At 42.0% G+C, this 20,364-nt stretch overlaps 1 protein-coding gene across 1 annotated transcript in view; it reads right to left on the reverse strand.

Annotated features, from left to right (window-relative positions):
- Positions 1-20,364, reverse strand: part of LOC121293560 (myosin-16) — a 223,628-nt gene that overhangs the window by 133,610 nt on the left and 69,654 nt on the right. The gene's annotated exons all lie outside the window — the stretch shown is intronic.

The following is a 20,364-nucleotide window of genomic DNA, read 5'->3' on the forward strand; positions in this document are numbered from 1 at the left end:
AGTCTGCGCTGGCTCTCTGAAAGTGCACTCTGCCTAGTCCCACTCCCCTGCCTTATCACCGTAACCTTGCACATTCTTCCTTTTCAGATAGCAATCCAATTCCCTTTTGTACACCTCGATCGAACCTGCTTCCACCACTCTCTCAGGAAGCTCCTTCCAGACTCCAACCACCAATATATTCTATATAAATATTTAAAACGCTTCCAGTCAATCCGAATTCTGTTTGTGCTAACAGCACGAGCAGAACATGCACACCTGAACTGTCCCATACTGCCACAGAAAGGTCCAGATTCTACCCCCCGCACCCCCCACCCCACCTGCCCACAACATTTGCAAAATGGTGGACCCCTGACCTTGCCCCAGCCACCCTGACCGGCAAGGCCCTGTCACAGAGGAAGGCACTGGGGAGCAGGCCGAAAAATAATTAGAGGCTGTCTAAATTTGCAAGGCCCTTATTCTTCCAAGCGTGTGCCCTAAACCACATTATTAGAAGCGTGCGCTGGTCTATACTCGCTGCAGAGAGGAGCCAAATAGAGGTAAATAAATGAGTAGATGATAAAGACCCGGCACATTGCTATTGAGCGGCCTGCGTTAGAAGCACAGGTTGCTTTGTGAAATGTGAACTCTAAAACCTTCAGCTGCCTAGGCCCTAAGCTCTGGAAAACCCTCCCTTTTACCCTCTGCCTCTCTACCTCACTTTCCTCCTTTACAGCACTCCTTACCCTCTTACCTCTTTGACCAAACTTTTGGCCATCTGACCTAATATCTCCTTCCATGGCTCAGTGCCATTTTTTGTTTTATAAAGTGCTTGTGAAGCACCTTGGAACATTCTATTACATTAAAGGCGCTACATAAATTTAAGTTGTTCTTGTTCAAAGCTTGTTCTGTTCACATTTAAACATGACACATGGTCATGTTTCACTGGCTTTCACTAGTGTTTTGGTGACTGTCTGTGTTTTATATCCCTGGGATAGTAACAGAACTACATTAGGAGATTGAGCAGTGTGTTTTCGTTCACCCTCCCCTTCAGAGGGGGATTTGAACCATTTCCAATTCACTAAACAGTTCCAAATTTTACCACTAGCTGGCGTCCACAGGCCACTGAATATGGGAAGAAAGTCGTTAAAACCTACCAAGGCTGGAAAAAGGACAAATGGTATTATTACTGCTTTGTTCACAAAGTCTTACTCAGCTACTAAGAATCCAAACAAAGGCACTATTTTGCTAACATCCTTCTTATCTATAAAGAGTGAAATTTTCTAACTGTACATAGCCCATAGATTTATTTATTGCTATATTGTACCACACAGGAGTTCAGGAAGTAGGTAAAAAGGGGAAAGGAATTTAATTAATAACGGAATAACTTAGGAACAATAGTCTGGCAATTGCAGAGGGGGGGGGTATGTGGTTACGCCAGTGAGAATTGTGCAGGACTTTGAAAGTTATTGAACTTGTTTGCTTCCTACCAGCTGAAATATAAACCACTGTAAATTCCTGCAATGCTTCCCCTGTTATTGCACAGAATAAGGAGTTTGTCTCATAATCAATGAAAATCTGCTAATACACCTTCACTTAACAAAGGGGCCTGCAACGATCCTGTTCCCAGGCACCATGTGTATAATGCACTAAATAGGTGACTAAAGCCTGGCAGGCTCTCCTGGGCCAGAAACTGATCTCCCAAAGCAGTAGCATTGATGTCTTTGTGGACCTGCTCAGTGGTAAGCTCGGTGCTTCTTTCTCCCTTCAAGAAAGGAGGGCGGATCAGGCAGACAAGTTGGCATTACAGGTAACTTGCCCATGGGGTGTATCTCGACAGTCAGGTGCAACTGAGGGCACTGGCTGCAGCAGGCGCAGGACGTTCAGCAAGTGGACACAGAGTTAGAGACCTTCATGCCCACTCTAGTACAGAGGCAGCAATTCCACTAAGGGTCATGGTGACTACGGCCCTCAGTTTTTATGCCTTCAGTTCCTTTCTGGCCAGCTTGGAACCTGCTGCTAACAGATAGAATCATACAGCCCAGAAAGAGGCCATTTGACCCACTGTGCTTGGCACGGCTCTTTGCAAGAGCTGTCCAACTCCTCCCACCACTCCTGCTCTTCCCCCAGAGAATACAGAGATAAGGTTAGCAGGAAGCTTGGTCATATATCTAGCGGTGCAGAATAGAAAAAGAAAGGAATGATGTTGAACTTGTATGAGCTCTTAGTCCAGAAGCTCCTGTGGTGCTGCGCACGACCTTGGGCTCCCCATTACATGAAAGATGCAGAAGCATTAGAAAAATAAACAGCAAAGGTTCACCTTGGATGAAAGGTTATGGTTATGAAGAGAAAAATGGGCAGCCAGGGCTTTTTTCCACTTGGCCCAAGAAAATTAAGCATTGGCTGCAGAGGCCTTTGTGATGACCGAGGGTTATAATAAGGAAAATAATGATAGATTGTTTCCTATTATGGGAAAGGCAATGACACAAAGGCAGAAATATAAGATGATCACAAAACAATTGAAAGAAAAAGTTCATAAAAATTGAGCGTGGATAGTAGCTCTGTCCCAAACCACTGTTGAAGCAGTGGTCATAAATTCAGAATCACAGAATTGTTAATGGTGCAGAAGGAGGCCATTTGGCCCATCGTGTCTGCACCAGCTCTCCAAATGAGCAACTCAACTGGTGCCATTCCCTTGCCTTCTCCCCCTAACCCTGCACGTTCTTCCTTTTTCACATAACAGTCTAATTCCCTTTTGAATTCTTCAATTGAATCTGCCTCCACCACACTCTCGGGCAGTGCATTCTAGACCTTAACCACTCGCTGTGTGGAAAAAGTTTTTTTCTCATATCACTATTGCTTCTTTTACTAATTACTTTAATTCTGTGCCCTCTTGTTCTCGATCCTTTCATGAATGGGAACAGTTTCTCCCTCTCTACTCTGGCCAGACCCCTCATGATTTTAAATACCTCTATTAAATCTCTAATCAAACCCTTTCAAAAGAGAATGAGGCAGATGCTTGAAAAAGAGCAATAATAAAGAAGTGACAGGAGAGTGTGGGACTGCAGGTTAGACTAGCTGGTGCACAGAACAAACAGAATCAATGCTGCCTTAGTGGGATTAATGGTCAGTTTGAGGCATTCTATGTATCAAAATTTAGATTTTAACAGCGTTTCCACAAAAACACAAGAATTAGAGCAGGAGTAGACTATTCTGCCCTTCGAGCTTACTCCACCATTCGATAAGATCATGGCTGATCTGACTGTGGCCTCTACTCTACTTCTCTGTCTGGCCCGATAACCCTTAATGATCAAAAATCTATTGAATATACTCAAGACTGAGTTCATTCAATGAGCCAGCTTCCACTGCGCTCCGGGAGAGAGAATTCCATAGATTAATGACCCTCTGAGAGAAGGATCTTCTCATCTCAGTCTTAAATGGGAGATCCCTAATTTTTAAACTGTGTCCCCTACTTCTAGACTCCCTCACAAAGGGAAAGGTCCTCTCAGCATCCACCCTGTCAAGTCCCCCCCGGATCTTTAAAATTTTACATTTTCATTACAACATCAACGTATGCCTGTGTGTACCAATGGATGCATGAGATTGGGGTGGGGGCAGGAAGGGTTCAGGCTTGGTGAGATCGTATGGTACTAGACCTGAGCTTGGAAACAGCTCTGGTTTCATCCTTCTCATAATTTATTGATGATCTCACAGCCAATGATGGTATGCTCTCCTCAATGGAAGTCATGGGTTCACAAAATCTGAGCCCTCCTTCTATCCAGTGCTGTTCACTTGTTACATGCTATCTCGTTCTTGGCATTTTGCAAGTATAAGGAACGGTTGCAGCACAAGTCACGTGCCAACCTGCTCATTTTGTGTGTCAGTAAACATACATGCAATATCCAGGCCAGGTTGTTTTTGAAGATGTGCCATTTGAATTGCAGATTGCAGAGCGACAATTCCAGCCAAAAGCTGCAGCTTGTATTTATGCCCTGCTGTAGTATGACCACACATGGCATACGTTCAAATTACATACATCGCATGAATGAGTGCTCAGGATAAGGTTGCAAAAATTGAGGCAACACTACGACTTGTTAATATTATGTTAATTGTACGTTTAAGGTTAAGGATAAACAGGTGGAGGGTATTGATTGATTAAGTATCTTGTGCACAAATGAAAAGAGACATCTGCAACTGGTGGGCACTGCAGGGGCTTCATCAGCCTCAGAAATTATATTTTAATTTGATTTTGTAAGTTTCCTTTCACATTTTTTTGTTTCAGTGACCGTGCCCCACAGGGGCTGTCACCCCCTCTCACTTACTGATTTTAGTTTAACTTATTGATTTTGTTTTTTTACAGAAGAGTCTACAAAAAGGGACTTCTGCAACCGATGTGCACCGCGAGGATTGGGGTGCATCACCGCCCCTGGAAATGATATTTAGACTTGATTTTGTACGTTTCCTTTCATGTTTTTTGTTTTAGTTACACTGCCCCACCAGGGGCTGTCGCCCCCTGTGATTTATTGATTTTAGTTTAATTTATTGATTTGGTTTTACAAAAAGAATATAAATAGGGGACATTCCATGACTGATGGGCACCATAGGGGCTGGAGTGCAGTGCGTGGAATGACATTTTAATTTAATAAGTTTCTTTTGAACAAGAACAGAAGGTGCTGGAAAACCTCAGCAGGTCTGGCAGCATCTGTGGAGAGAGAAACAGATTTAATATTTCAGTCCATATGACCCTTCTTCAGAGTTTCCTTTAAAGTTTTGTCCTTTGTTACAGGGCCCCTTTAAGGTACTGTCACTTTATTAATTAATTTATTGAATAGTTTATTTAAAAGAGCATATAAAAAGGAACTTCTGCATGCGGTGGATACCACCGGGGCTGGGGTGCATCATCAGCCCCCCCCCAAACAATATTTTAATTTGATTTACTAAGTTTCCTTTAAAAGTTTTGTCTTTTTGTTATAGTGCCCCTTTAAGGGGCTGTCAATTTGTTTAATTAGTTTATTTTGGGCTTAAAAGAGGGTCTTTAAGGGGGCTTTTCCTCAAGTTTTGTTTGCACTTCAGCCCCACACTCCTGATCTTTGGCCAATCGGTATGGAGGGGTGGGCAGGGAGGGGGGGGGGGGGGGGGGGGGGGTGGTGCGCAGATCAGAGGACCTCCTCATGGGTCTGCTCCTGGACCTGGCCAAGTTGGTAATTAACAGGTCCAGGCAGTGGGCCATGGAGAGGTTTGCTACACCCAATTGGCTGCCCCCATTCTGCAGCTTTGTTTGTGCCCAGGTGCCTCTAGAGAGGAAACACATGGTGTCCGCGGGTACGCTTGAGGCCTTCGTGACCAGTGAGCACCACAGAGGCTGGAGTGTATTTTCAGCCCCAGGAACATTATTTTACATGAATTTGCTAAGTTTCCTTTAAAGTATTGTCTTTTGTGACAGTGCCCCTTTAAGGGGATGTTAATTTGTTTATTAGTTTATTTGTTATTTATTTTACTGTACCCAAAAAAAAAGAGTACAAAAAGGGACTGAATGGAGGTCTTGTGGCACAGTGAGTAGCATCCCTGCCTCTGAGCTAGAAGCTTTGGGTTCAAGTCCCACTCCAGGCCTTGATGTCCAACGAAGATGTTTTCATAACGCAGCCAAACTTGTAAATCCTTCCAACACACACCAACGGCAGGCAGTAAGGCAGGGAGATTCCTAGTCAGTCGTACGTTGGGAAGAAATTGGAGTCTCTTCCATCACTATTCACAACTCCAGGTTACAATATGCATGTAAAAGTGCATGTTGCCACAGCAACTCAGACTCCTTGGGGGGGTGGGGGAAGTTGGCTGGATGGAGCACATGGACCAGATTGGTGCTAATAGAGTGAATTATGCTATGTCCACCAGTACACTTGGGGTCTTCTGTGACTGGTAGGTGCCCCAGGGGCTGGAGCACATCATCAGCCTCCGGAATGCTATTTTAATTTAATTTCTTAAGTTTCTGTTAAAGTTTTTGATTTTTGTTACAGTTTCCCTTTAAGGCACTGTTAATTAGGTAATTCATTAATTTGTTTAATTGTTATGCTCAAGAGTATAAAAAGGCACTGCTGGGACATTGGGGTATTAGAAGATAAAGATGTGTAACGCTGCATTCGGTAAATAAACCTACTATCAAGAAGAAGATCTTTGTCTAATTTCATAATTCACCATCTGGCTTGGATCTGCTTAACAAGGCTTGCGTATTGGAGTGGCTTTTTTTTTTTTACACAGAAAATACTTTTGCAGCTTTTCAATTGCAGAAATTACAGCACAAAAGATGAATGTATGTTTGGTACATCTCATCTATGACAATGTTAGCCCTTCAAATGGAACTATTTACCTTAATCTCAGTTCTCTGCCTTTTCTCCAAGTGTTCTTTACATGTATATTTTCAAATATTTACACAATTCCCTTTTAAATGATGTTTTATTTTTTGATCAAGAGCCACTTGTTAGTGAAGCTTCTATGTGCTAGTAACCAGCTGTATGCAAACATTTCTTCTAACCCATTGTAGTTAATAATAATCTTCAGTCTCATGCTTCTTTATTACTGATTACCAACCAGAGAAATTAATCTTTGCCCCATTTATTCTGACAAAAGCTTGCAGAATTTTGAAAACCTCTTTCAGCTCTCAACCTAACTTCCACAGGATCAATGTAAAGAGATGCAGAACTTTAAGCCTTTCTTTCTAACCTTTTATTCCTTGCAGCATTTTAATGAATTGATGCTGTAATTTTTACATGGTTTTTATATCCTTCCTATGACAGGGTGTCGAGATCTGCAAGCAACACTTCAACAACATCCTGTTTACATTCAATGCCATACATACAGATCCCAGAATCCCAATTGCTCTCTTCTGGCCTTTTCCAACTGCACTTTAAAGACCAACTTATTTGATTTCCTAGATCTCTCTGTCCATCCATATTACTTCTACCTCTTTGCCCTGAACACATCTTTTATCTGCCCATTCCTCCATTGACCTCCTGCATTCTTGGTTACATTCTGCCATCAGAAAACATCAATATTATTCCTCTTGTGCCTAGGTCCAAATCATGCAGAGCAATGGAAAATCAAAAATTTCCTAGCACACATCCAGTATTTAAAAACCATTTATCTCTAACAGTCCCTCTATCCTTGAAGTTACCAGGAGATGTAATTTATCTGGATTTTCAAAAAGCCTTCTCAATGGAGTTAGGGGACAAGTGGTAGAATGGTTGCTAGCTGGCTTCAAGACAGGAAGCAGAGGGTGGGAGTAAAGGATAGCTATTCACAGTGGTGAACAGTGGGTAGTGGTGTTTCACAGGGATCTGTGCTGGGACCACTGCTGTTCGCAATTTACATTAATGATTTGGACTATGGAATCAAAAATAGAATTCCTAAATTTGCGGATGACACCAAATGTTGGTGGGGGGCATGGGGTTATGGCCAATACTGAGAAGAACTGCAACAAATTACAGATGGGCATTAACAAATTTGCGGAATGGGCAAATAATTGGCAAATGAAGCGGCACACAGGTAAATACGAGGTGATACATTTTTTGGTAGGAAGAATGGCGAGGTCACTTGTTCATTGGAAAGTGCAAGTTTCGGTGGGGTAGAGGAACAAAGCGATTTCAGAGTACAAGTATACCATTCATTAAAAGTTGCACCACAGGCTAACAAGACCATTGAGAAAGCAAACCAAGAATTTGGCTTTTTTCCTAGAAGGATAAAGTTGACAAGTAGGGAGTTGGTACTTAACCTGCATCAGAGTTTTGCGCGCAGTTCTGGTCACCATGTTGCCAAAAGGATCTGGAAGCACTGGAGAGGGTGCAGAGAAGACTTACAAGGATGATCTCAGAAATGTGTAGGTGTGACAATGTTAGAAATGCAGGTCCCTTTAAGTCAAGCTTCAGAGTGAATTGAGAACAGGTGATGCTCACTGAAGCTTGTACTTAAGAGATAGGTTTTTCCCCAATAAGAAGATTTTGCTTCTGGACAAGGAAAGAATCCAGAAGAGAAGAGGGAAACAGGTATTTGTAGAGAATTATAGTTTAACAATAAAACAGCTGTGATTCGCAGAATATCTTCAGCTGCCTGATTCAATATATGGATATCCACCTATTAAACAGGGGTACACATCTGGAAAGAATCAACAGGCTGGATCTCTTTTCTCAGAGACAAGGCAAAGGGGTGACCTAATAGAGCTCTTCAAAATTTTGAAAGGTTTTGACAGAGAGGACACAGAGAAAATATTTTCTCTTGTGGAAAAGAGCATAAGTAAAGGCTATCAATATAAGGTAGTCAAGAAATCCAATAGGGAATTCAGAAGAAACTTCCTTACCCAAAGATTGCTAAGAACGTGGAACTCGCGACCATTGGAAGTAGTTGAAGCGAATATTATAGATGCATTAAAGGCAGTGGTTCCCAAACTACGGGTCCTGACCCCAAATGGGATCACCAGCTCCCCCACTGCCCCTACCGCCTGCACCAACATAAGGCCCAAGTGGCATCCGGCCCTGACCTTGCCCTGCTTGTCTCTCAGTCTCAGCATTTTTCCTTCTTTTGATCATTTAACAATGGCGCCCCCAGGGCCGCAGTTGCATCCCAGCTCGAGCTGTCAGAGCTCCAGCACCTCCACAGTGGCTGCCATTGACTGCCTGACCTGTTTGCACGTGTGCTACGTGTGTGGGGGAGAATTTTTCCTACGGCAGGCAGGCTGGGCGGGAACGGGTGCGGAGCTGACTGCCATCCGCAATCGGCTGCGCGCCGCCATTTCATATGGGCAGGACAATTATGGCCCGCCCAGCATAACATGCAGCTGGTAGCGCTCTGTGCTACCTGTGCGGGGGTGGGGGGGAAGAGAGGGAGAGTTGGAGCCTGCGCTGAGCACAGCAATCTCCTTGAGGCACAGGCATGTTTGTGAAGTTAGCAAAATTTATTTAATTATTTTACAAAACCTTCAAGAAACCTCATGCCGCTCATGGTGGGGTTTTCTGAAAAACGCTCTTCATCTGTCGCCAACCTTAAGGTTGGACGGGGCAGCCTTGTTAAAAAGTTAAATTACTTTTTTTAATGGCCTCAATAGGCCGTTGACAGTTCAGTGGGTGCACAGGCGCCTCTGGCGAAATATCGAAATGACGCGCGACGATGCGGGGACGCACGCCCGACGTCATTGTGCGTTATTTTATGCATCAGCGTGGCGGGCCCGCCCCTGCATGCTGACGGCAATATTCTGCCCGTGGTAATGAGGGTTGGGGAAGGGCATGATGAAGAGAAGGGTTGAAACCCACGGTAGAAAATGAGAAGTTTATTTGACTCATTTCACATTAAAATCAATGATGTTGTGATGGCCTTTAGGGAACCTTATTGTGATGTTGCTCTGGATCAGTAATGCTGAATGGAAATGTCAGCAACAGTGGTATCCATTGTATTATGGCCACACTGAAGCAGCTCAGATGCAATAATGGACTGGTGAATGCATAAAATAACATTTTTACAGAGTACTTTAAAACCACGTGTATTCATACTTCTATGATGTGTTTAGTATATGCTGATCTATTATGTTGCAAACTTTAATAATTATACACTGAATGTTACTATGCTGTTTTATTGCTGTTGTGTTTTTGTGGTGCCTGGGGTCACGTTGATTGTCGAATGTTAAAATCGGGTCACATTGGAAAATAATTTTGCAAGTGCTGATTTAAGGGGAAGCCAGGCAAGCATTTGAGGGAGAAAGGAATACAATGGTAGATTTCTATGAAGAAAAATTGGGAGGAGGCTCAAGTGGAACATAAACACCAACATGGAGTGACTGGGCCGAATGGCCTGTTTTTGCACTATACATCCTATGTAATCCATTTAATACCTTTTACCTAATTCCTCATGACTGATCTCTAATATGACAACATGTCAAACTCCTTCACCTCAGCAGCTTTCTTCTGGTCTTCCATCGACTTGTGGGTGTACCTTCAGGCCCTCTGAGTGGTGCAAACAGCACTGAGTCTCTAATTTAGCTTCTGATCTACAAGGACGTCAAGGGTTATGGTGGGGGTCAGCAGGGAAGTGGAGTAAAGGCCATAATCAAATCAGAATTGATCTTAATGAATGGTGGAGCAGGCTAAGGTGGCAAATGACCTAATATTGCTCCTACATCAGGTGCTACACCAGTCATTTCTGAGACAGATGTCATTCACGTTTCACAATTTTTAAAAACATTTTCCCACAGAAACAATTTGAAAATAAATGAAACATCTAATTTAAAAAAAAATACAAAGTGCATTCCCACAAGTTTACAAAAGTAACAGTCAAAAGACAGTAAAAGTGTGAAATGGAAATTTGTTTCCCCGAGACCAAGCAATAAGCTATTCATTCCCAGGGCAATGCCTTGACCAGAGTTGACCTGTCTGGTTTGAATTTGAACAAAGCTGGGCAGTTAACTGTTCCATGCTGCATTCCACCAATCAGAGTCCATGTACCAACCAATCAGCACTCTCTTCTCATGCAGTAGAAATTGTTGTTCCCCTGTTACTGATGGCAATTTCTTGTGAGCTATCCTGATGAGTGCAAGACAAAAAGCTTTGACAGCATGTCTCTTATTTCAGCAATACTCAATAAGTTATTCATTAGCTTGTCTAGTTTATCAAAAAACAGTTCATGCCTATTGTATTGGAAACACCTTTGATCATGGTCTGTCTGAAGAGACAAAGAAAAACTGCATTTATGAAATAAAAAGGCTAACAGGGCAGTCAGTGTTTTTTTTTAAACAGAAACAGAGCTGTGAATGGTTAAGTGAAGCTGACAAAGTCATAATTGCTGAAAACCTCATGTTTCAGTCAAGAGAGCCGTGACAAAGTCTTTATTTTGTATCATGATATCAAAGACACATGGTACTGATTGAAGAAAGTAAATCTGACTGTAATTGTTGCTCTGTATGTCAGGGGTAAGTTAAAGCAGCTTGACAATTCCTATCTAGCCTCGCTTCATCAGTCAGGAGGGCGGATCTTCAATTTGCGCGATAGTGTCAAACTGATCAGAACAAATCATGTTACATCTATCCTGATTTTTATTTCCATTGATGTAAAACTAATTGCCCATTCACTCTCACACATTTTACACTATGTACAAAGTCAAGAGCGAGCCAGCCTTTGGAGAGACTGAAGAATAACATGGGTAAAAAGACACAAATATTCAGTTTCAGTCTTGAGGGGATATTAATGATCCCCTCCACCCATCCAACCAGTCATGTTACTATCCATGTTGATATAGGGCAGTGGGAGTGATTAAGGACGTTCTAACTGCTCACGGGGATGACTGACAGCACTCAAATCTGAGATGTTAACTAAAGCAAACCCAAATTTGTAACAGTGTCCTTCAGGACCAAAGAGGACAAGTCTCCTTTCCTGCATGATCAACTCTGACTGATCAGGAAATGAGAAACCCACTTTTTCGGCACTTGCTGGCACAAACCCCTTGCCTTCTGTTTCCGCTCAGAATGCTGGTGTTTAGACGGGTGATTTAAGGTAATCACAGGCTGTCGAACTCATAGAAAGGCTCCACTATCTGGGGTAAGAGCTGACAAAGAATATGCAAGTGCTGAATATTGGGAAGAAACGTCCATTTGACTGTACTCATGGAAGCAACTAGCAGTTCATCTTTTGGATTGACTTGTACAGGAAAATAAATCCACAAATTATTATCGCTTTTCAGGGAAGGTGAATTATTATGCTGAAGGAGCCAACAATCATCTTATTGTAGACTCCTAAAGCAGTCCCAGCTGGTGTAAAACCTGTATCTTTTTATGTACATTGCAATATTCTTGGCAGTAGGCAAGAAACATGGGCTCAAGCATTATTTTTTGTGGGCACCAGAAACCCAATGTATTCCACACGTTCTTCTGAATGTTTGTTTGTGTTATTATGAACAAATTTCAATATTAGGATACACCTATTTTAAGATTAGTTAGTGAAACCTCCTGTTCTAATTAATTAAGCCATGACATTCCCAGCCTTCCCTTCCTCCTACAATCTGCAGTCTTTTAAAAGCCAAACTTGGCACTGTTGTTCCTGGCCTTGGCCCTTGATCATTCTCATTAAGAAAAATGGTGCAGCACAGCTTAAAAAAAAAATTCAAGTGAATCTTCAAAATGGATTTCACCCTCATTAAATATCTGAATGTTGGGAGTATTTTGTTAGATCTGTTAAAATGTGATTTTCTACAGCCTATTAAAATAACTGAAAATGGAGGTCTTTCTTTAATCGGCTTAGTCAGCCCTGAAGGTCATTTTATCCTCAGTTTTGTTTTAAGCAGTTCAGGGAAATAATTTAATTAAATGCGTACATTAAACCTGCTGTCGGAAAACATTTTCACTCAAGATGTCTATAAATGGTGGTCTTAAAATTGACTTGATTGCTACATGTGGGAATGTTAATCTAGAACATAGTTTATCACAATTTGTCTAGCATAGCACTAAAATTTTGGAGTCTGTGAAATTACAGCCAGCAGGAACCCAGCAGCTAAATGCCTGAGGAATGTCTAGCCTATTATATATCAGTTATGACAGACTGGCTTAAAGACAATCTCCATAAAGACCTCATTCCAAAAAAGAAGCACTAACAATTATCAGTAACTTGCCGTGTGTTGCTCTTCTCAATAATTTGAGGATGGTGATGGTACTATCAGGGGAACATCTTCAGGTTAGTCAGCTAATACTGTCCGATGAGATACATGCACCCACCCTTGAAGGCTACAGCATTCTGGCCTACACTAAAAACATTTCTACCGATGTAAATTCTGCTTCTGCGCTCAGTGGAGGCTCAGCAAAGTTTCAATCCGTTTGCTGCATTTACAATGTCGGTGCTCATAGTTTAAATCAAATATTTCCCTCCCCCACCGCAGCAAAGAATAGTTCCCGAGAGACATTCCTCTTTTGAGCTCCTAGCTGTTGAAGGTAAATCTTGTGCATTGAAGGCATTTTGCTCGTGGGCAGCACTGATCAGGTAATCATGTGATTTTCCATCCATTGGGTAGTCAGGCACTGATAGGTTAACTCATTCAGTAGAGTGTCTTTCTATTTTGGTGTGTTTTTACATGTCAAAGACTGCCTTGATGACACTTATGATATCAATATGTTGGCTTTATTTACCGGAGTGATTACCTTGGCCTATATTTATGAGAACAGGCTGCATATACTGAGTTATGTTGCCTTAAGTTTATAAGGTTGGGAGGTGATCTAATTGAGGTGCTTAAAATTACATCAGGTTTAATAATGTAGATAAATGCAAGTTATTTCTCCTGGAGGGGGGAGGATCCAGAACAAGTGGGCACAAGCTTAAAATTAGAACTAGGCCATTCAGAAGTGAAATCAGGAATTTCCCCCCACCCACCCATCCTTAATACCCAACACCCACCGAAGAAACTGTGGATGCTGGGGGGGGTCAGTTGATTGTAAGGCCCAAAGCGTTATTGTTTACAAACCAGGCCTGTAAAATCTGCTTTCAGCCAATTAAAATACCATTTTTAAAACTTGCAGCCTTGTCTAAGATGGGACAAGATATAAGATCATAAGAAAGAGGAGCAGCAGTACACCATAATTCGGCCCCTCAAGCCGGCTCCGCCGGTTAACAAGTTCATGGCTGATTTGATATGGCCTTAACTCCACTTTCCTGCCTGCTCCCCAGAACCCTGGACTCCCTTATCGATCAAAATCAAAATGCTAAGTTCAAGGTTCTAAAGTTATTCTTGAAGTTAGGAAAGGGTTAAGAGAGACAGAGTTTGTAAGTTAAGGAAAGCACAGTTAGAGTTTAAAAAACAAGACTGAGGAAAGTCAAAATGAGAGAAAGATAATAAGGTGAAAAATAATATAAACCAGAATTCTTTTCTCTCAAATATGCCTATCTACTAAACACATTCCTGAGCTTAAGGAGGGGAGTTTGGGCAGTTTCCAGCATAGATGGAGTTCCTTACTTTCAGCTTACCTGGCTCTCTAATAAGAGTCTGAAGATATGAAAACAACAACTCTACTTAATACAGTGCCAGCTGTATTAATCTAGGCTGACATTCACTGCATTGCTGCCTTTCAGATGAGATAGTAAACTGGTGGCCCATCTGTCTGTTCTGTTCTGTAAAAGATCCTCCGGCATTAAGTATCCTGGCCAACATTTGTTTCTCAGCCTACACCACCATTAAAACAGATCAACTGGTCATTCATATCAGTGCTGTTTGGTGAACTGTGCTATACGCCAATTGGCAGAGTGAGTGTAGATATCTAAAGTAATTGATTGACTGCCAGCGTTTTGGAACATCTGGAGGATGTGAAGCATGTTGGATAAACGCAAGCCATTTCGTTAATGAAATTACGCAACTTTGATTAACTCCAAAGCTTAGGTACAGCACAAGGCAAGTTGAATAAGCTTTGGAAATTCCAAAAAACGTAAATTTTGATCGATTCAGCCAGTAACCACTCTACTTAAAAAGAGTTGGCATCCTGGCTTTGACTGATATTCCAGCTTATTTAAGCACCATGCTTGTTTTGTATATTCTTAACCAGGCACCAGATGGTGCACTTCCTGCTGCTAGGAGTGCAGGGAAAGTGGTGGTGGGGGGTTGGGGGGGGAGGGGGGGGGGGGGGGGGGTGCAGGCGTGGTGGGGGAAAAGGGGGAAAATAACAACTGGCGGAAGCCATCTTGGCTCCACAGAAATGTAATGTTTAACTTATAGAAACATCTGGGGCCTAGAAACTCCATGTTCCTGACCAAAGAATCAAAGCCATGACAGGAAATTTAGGGGAAAAGATATTAAGAGAACAAGGCTGGCCAAGGCAATCTCTTAATACGGCTCCTCACTGACACATTCTCTGGAAAATGTTAACTTAACACAGCCACATTCTCTTTCTCATTCTTCATGAGAAGCTCAGTGCCTTCACTCTAAACATTTCTTGCTCTCAAGCTGACAGCACCCTTGTTATCAAGCTCCTTAACTGGTACGGCTGGCTTGTGATTGAATGCTCCACTTCATTTACAAGTAAAACACAAGTAAGAGAAAACTAGTCTGTAAATGGCTTTTTCTTCAATTGGTTTTAATGAAATTTAAGAGTCTTCACTGGATAAAGGCCACCTCAATAGAAAGTGAAAAGGAAGCAATGGGACCATTGAAAGTTCCGAAAGGTGACATGATATCAATGAACAAAGTGACAGCAAATTTACTAAAACATATTTTCCTTTTCCTGAGTTCAAGAAGGGGAGTTTGAGCAGTTTCCAGCATAGATGTTGAGTCTTTGGGACTCAATTATATTGGACATAAATATATAAATACCTCAGATCTGTTTCTGATAAGTGATAGTGCTCCCACCTCAGAGTCAGAAGATGCAGAGTTCTAACCCTGTTCCCAGAATTTATATGATTGCGGGGTCGGGGTGAGGCTGGGGGACATCCCACTGAATGTTCAGCCAGAGTTCAGAGCTGGAACTGCGGTCTCCACTCACTGGAACTGTCTGCAGAGCGGTTTAGAGTTGGGAAAGCTATCTAATCTCAAATATGAAACAAAGATGGGTAGGAAAGTAAATTGTGACAAGGACAGAGGGAAGAAACATAGGGGCATAGACAGGTTAAGTGAATGGGCAAAGACCTGGCAAATGGAGTATAATGTGGGAAAATGTGAAATTGTCCATTATGGCTGGAAGAAGAAAAAAACATATTATCTAAATGGTGAGAGATTGCAGAGATTCCTTGGCTGAGTGTTCTAGTGCATGAATTGCAAAAGACTAGTACGCAGATACAGCAAGTAATTAGAAAAGCTAATAGAATGTTATCAGTTGTTGTGGAGAGAATTGAATATAAAATTAATGAGGTTATGCATCAGCTGTATGGTACACTGATGAGAGCACATCTGAAGTACTGTGTACAGTATTGGTCTCCTTATTTAAGGAAGGATGTAAATACATTGGAAGCAGTTCAGAGAAGATTTACTAGATTAATACCAGGAATGGGTGTGTTGTCTTATGAGGAAAGGTTAGGCAGGTTAGGCTTGTATCCGCTGGAGTTTAGAAGAGCAAGAGGCAACTTGATTGAAACCTTTAAGATCTTGAGAGGTCTTGACAGGGTGTATGTGGAGAGGATGTTTCCTCTTGTGGGACAGTCTAGAACTAGGGGTCACTGTTTAAAAATGAGGGATCTAAGACATTTAAGGCAGAGATGAGGAGAATTTTTTTTCTCTCTGAGGGAAGTGAGTCTTTGGAACTCCTTTCCTCAAATGGCAGTAGAAGTTTAAAGCACAGGTGGGTAGATTCTTGATAAACAAGGAGTTGAAGGGTTATCGGGGTAAGGGGAAGGTCACGGTCAGATCAGCCATGATTTTGTTGAGTGGTGGAGCACACTCGAGGGGCCAAGTGGCCTACTCCTACTCCTGCTCCTAATTCGTACGTTCGTCTAAGGCACTCAATGGTAGGCTGAGGAAGTTAAAGGAAGGCAAGACACAAGTAAGATTCTAACTCACTCAAAGCCTATCCATTTGAACATGGTTAAAACTGGGCCCCATACATGGCATTTAAGAAGCTGGATAGCCATTTTATTTAGGGGGATCTTTAGAAACAGGAACAAGACCAAAGGACTGGAAAACACCAACATAACATTAATCTTTAAAAAAGGGACAAAGAGATGAACCAGGCAACTGCAGTTAACCTAACATCTATTGTAGGTGAAGTACTCAAAGGCATCCTAAAAAAGTGAATAATGAAATAGCTAGATTGACATGAGATGGTAAAAGAGAGTCAGCATAGATTTATAATGGGAGCTCATGTCTGACAAATTTCTTGGAGTCCTTTAAACAAATGAAGGACCTTATTGCCTTAGGAAATTCAATGGATGTGACAGGTTCTTAATTCTGTGCTCTAAACAATAGCCAACAAGATATGGACTAGACAGCAAGCTTTGGAGATGGTGTGAAAACTGGCTAAACCAGGGAAAGCAAACCAAGATGTTAAATGGAGCTGCTCCAATATAAGTGGTCATTACTGGGATGGCACAGGGGTAAGTGCTGGGGCCATTGCTGTTAACAATATATTTGGTGGTTTGAGGCTTAGGACAACACTAAAGAGGGTGACGAGTCGAAAAATGCATTAAGGTGGAAGGTACAGAAGGAAAATATACTATAGGAACACCAATTAAATGGCACTAAGATACAGAAAACAAATCATGAAGGCATCTTGAAATATTGGTGGATGGTTCATTGATACCAACCGCAAAGTGTGTGGTAGCAGTAAGAAAGCCAACTGGATATGAAACCAGAGGGATAAAGCACAAATCCCCAAGCTGAGATAGTGAGTTTGTACAGACATGGTCACAGCTGGAGTAAACTGTGAAATTCTGGTGACCATATCACAACAAGGATGTCCAGGCAACAAAGTGAATGCAGAAAAGGGCAAAAGAAATTAGCTTTTTTAAAAATATGTTCTTGGGATGTGTGTGTCACTGGCTAGTCTAACACTTATAGCCCATCCCCAATGGCCTTTGAGAAGGTGGTGGTGAGCTGCCTTCTTGAATTGTTGCCGGCCATCTGGTTTGGTACAGTACAGTTAGGAAGAGAGTTCCTGCATTTTGATCCAGTGATCAGTGAAGGAACGGCAATATACTTCCGAGTCAAGATGATGCATGGCTTGGAGGGGAGCTTGCAGGTGATGATGTTTCCTTGTGTCTGCTGCCCTTTTCTTTCTAGGTGGTAGAAGACACGGGTTTGGAGGTTGCTGTTGAATGAGCCTGTGCAAGTTGCTGTGAGAGTTTGAACAACCTGAGGTTATTCACTCTAGGGAGAAAAAGGCTAAAGAGATATTGTTGAAGTATTCAAGATGCTTAATGCAGCAGACAAATTGAACCTGATAATATATTCAAGCTTGGCACAAATTCCTCAATCAGGAAATGTGGGCTAAAGCTTAGAACAGGGAAGGTGCAAAAACCATTTAGTTTTAACTCTTTTCTACAGAGGGTGGTGAACATGTAGAACAAACTCTGCAGGGAGGCAGACTGTATGGAGAAATTTCAGGAGAAAAATGATGGACATTCAAGGGAATGGACAATTGACTGGCAAGACCAGATTGACCGCAAAGGTTTTTCCTGGTCTTGTGCTCTACTATGCTTGTATGTTATTCTTGTGGTGTCTTGGTAGCATTTCTGCCTGAGTCAGAAGGTTGTGGGCTGAAGTCACACTTGAGACTTGAATGTGTAATTCAGGCTAACATTTCAGTGTATATTGAGGTAGTGCTGCATTGTCAAAGGTACTGTCTTACAAATGGGATATTAACCCATTGAACCTCTGGTGAACTTAAAAGATCCCCTGGCACTATTTGAAGAAGAGTAAAGAGGTGTTCTCCGGTGTCCTAGCCAACACTTAGCCTTCAAAAAACCAACATTGTAAACCGATTATCTGATCATTAACATATTGGACATTGCGCACATTAGCTGCTGCAGTCCCTACAATATAACAGTGACTGTACTTCAAAATACTCAATGGCTAAGGAGTCCTTTGGGGCATCTCGAGGTTGTGAAAGGCTCTGCATAAATGCAAGCCTTTTTTTCTTATTGTTCCTGTGTGCCTCTGTTTTAAGCAAACTTATCCTTTTAATTATGAGGTTGCATGTCAGCCCAGATCATGTCCAGAACCTCAGTTTCATGCTGTACGTCTACCTGAAGGGAGCAACTAAAGCTAACCAAAAGGACATGCCTTTTGCACTCAACGCATAATATTCCTTATGTGATGGGTCTACTTAAAAAAAAAGTCATCCAAAACTAAAAAAGTCTGCATTGTAAAATGTAGTGTAATAATAAGAAAAAAGATGTTCAATGCATGTGCAAAAATGTCTCTCAGGAGGATTTCTCCAGTATGTTGTGGAAAGCAGCCAACTTTCATTCTGAATTTTACTTTGATCACAAAAGCCAGAACAATCTGCGAGATGTTTGATTCCAATAGTTGACAGTCAGCACAATCAACTGCTTTGATCTCTTGGTGATGCACACAATATAAATCTGAAAGACATGACTGAGAGCAGATGGCGGAATAGAATAATCAGCTGAGCAATAGTTGCATTGAAGGAAGCTCTTGCTCGTGGCCATTGGAGATCATTCTGGGCTCAACTTGTGGGGATATGGCATTAGGAATCTCCTGGTCGCCACTAAAGACCTACCATTTTAATGCTTTTCTGCAGAGGAGAGGAAAGTGTTTAATCGTTGTTGCTCGGACGATCCTTTGAGGCTAGGGCCTTTGCAGGAGTTGTCAGTTGTCAGTCTGTGCAAACTAGAATAAGGTCATTTCTTAAAACTCCAGTCTTCAAAGAATTGCTGTGCTTCTGGGCATCTGGCATTCATTCCTAAGGATGTACCCGGAATGGTTTCATTCACTAAGTCTGTACTGCAGTGCTTTGAAGTGATGCAGGACAAAGAATCCTGAATTTGGTTGTATTTTTGTGGCCATTATTTTGCATTTTCCTAGCCTTTTGTTACATGCACCATGTTAGGGTCATCCATTAGCAAAGATGGGAGAAAGGAAAAAGACTGTCCTGAGGAGGAGTGGAAGGAGGATGCACCTAGGAACAAGGTTATTGATTTTAATTTGGCAGTGGTGATGGGGTTGCAGGTTTGGGGGAGGGGGAGGTTGTGGAGGTGTGGATAAGTGCAATTAAAAGCTGTGTTGGAGAGCTTTGTGGCTTTCTTTTTTAATATCATTGCAATTTTATGACTTGCATGAGGGATTGTCAGTGTAGATGTCTTTTTATTCTTTCATGGGATGTGGGCATCGCTGTAAAGCCAACATTTGTTGTCCATCTCTAATTGTCCTTGAACTGATTGGCTTACGAGGCCATTTAGAGGGTGGTTAAGAGTCAACCACATTGCTGTGGGTCTGGAGTCACATGTAGACCAGACCAGGTAGGAATGGCAGATTTCCTTCCCTATAGGACATTAGTGAACCAGATGGGTTTTTTCAACAATTCATAATAGTTTCATGGTCACCATTACTGAGACTAGCTATATATTGCACATTTATACATTGAACTTAAATTCCATTAGCTGCCATGTGGGTATTTGATCCCTTGCCTCCAGAGCATTAGCCTGGGCCCCGGGAGTACTGGTCCAGTGACAACGCCACTACACTGCTGTCTCCCCATCTGTAAGTGAACCAATCAGAAATGACGATGCGGAGATGGATCAGACTGCTGCAATCCTTGCATTCTGTTTGACACCATGCTGGATTTCTGATTCCATATTGTAGCAAAACCCAAGATTCATCAAAAACTCAAGACTCTGTCCCATTTACGCACATTCTCCAAGATATTTTCTTTCAGACTTATTTCAACTGGTGACATAAAATTAATGTTTAGGAAAAATGTGTTGAAATCCTTTG

Source organism: Carcharodon carcharias, chromosome 22 (genome assembly GCF_017639515.1).
Source record: "Carcharodon carcharias isolate sCarCar2 chromosome 22, sCarCar2.pri, whole genome shotgun sequence".
NCBI lineage: Eukaryota > Metazoa > Chordata > Chondrichthyes > Lamniformes > Lamnidae > Carcharodon > Carcharodon carcharias.